Raw genomic sequence first — 1,379 nt, forward strand, 5'->3', positions numbered from 1 at the left:
CACTGGCTCTTTTGCTGCATGATCTGCTGGAAATAAGAAAGCTTTATCATTGCGTAATCCTCAAAATATTTCTGTCTGGCAATTAATATTTTGCTTCTTTGTCTGACCAAGATAAAGCACAACTATGCACCAGTTACATGCACTATGTCAAATTACATTTCCACAAGAAAACATGACAAACTAGAAAATGTCAGAGCTACTAGCACATCTTTTGCTGCATGATCTGCTGGAAATAAGAAAGCTTTATCATTGCGTAATCCTCAAAATATTTCTGTCTGGCAATTAATATTTTGCTTCTTTGTCTGACCAAGATAAAGCACAACTATGCACCAGTTACATGCACTATGTCAAATTACATTTCCACAAGAAAACATGACAAACTAGAAAATGTCAGAGCTACTAGCACATAGATGAGAAACTACATGCAACAAGGAAACCAAACTCTAAGCTAACACAAGAGAGACTTAAATGAAAATTCCAAATTATTTTTAGTTAAAAAAAAAAAAAAATCACAAAACAATTCAGCGATAAAGAATAAAATCCAGTCAATCTGCTAAAAGCTAAGTTTTGTTCTCCAAGCAGCAGCACTCTGTTTTCTCCTTAGAGCAATAATTCAAATAGTAAACATACACACTACAACAAAAGTTAATACTATAACAAACAGCAGACTGTAGTACAAAACCTAATAAAAAATATATTTGAGGTAAACATTAATTATTTGTATACAATAGAATCATAAACTTCAATTATATTAGCATCAAAAGGATACAAAAATAAATCTTCAAAGCACTTGCAGGTGAATCGTTAAATGTCAACCCCTCTTGCACCAATGGCTAAATTGACAAATAATAGCGGGGTACTGACCAAAAGTGCACAGAGAATCTGAAACAAATCTCATACAGAAGTCAGGATTCACAACACCACTCCTGTAATTTAACATCGTCATGCCATTTCCTCGAGGAATCTCTTCTGTTGATAAGTATCACGTTTTCAAAAACTGAAAACCATTTTAAATTATGTAGTAGGATTTTCACTCCATTCTTGTCACTCTCATTCTAAAAGTCTTTATACTTACTACAAGAACACATTAAATATTTTCAACTGCAACCAGAAAGAGGTGGTTGGAATCAATATTTGGTGACTACCTTCTCCCAAATATAGAAATCAGCGCAGTTTAGAACACAACTTAGTCCCAGAAATTAATTACAAAACGCCCAGTATAAACACTGAGTCCCAAAATAGCACAGAAGTTACATAGACACTGTTGCAACCAACTCAAATTTAACATAATAGTTTACTTTGGGGCCTGCTCCTACAAATCTACTCAATACAACACAACGACAAGCTAAAGCATAAGACAACACAAGACAGTACAATAA

Source organism: Fulmarus glacialis, unplaced genomic scaffold (assembly GCF_000690835.1).
Source record: "Fulmarus glacialis isolate BGI_N327 unplaced genomic scaffold, ASM69083v1 scaffold27885, whole genome shotgun sequence".
NCBI classification, from domain to species: Eukaryota; Metazoa; Chordata; class Aves; order Procellariiformes; family Procellariidae; genus Fulmarus; species Fulmarus glacialis.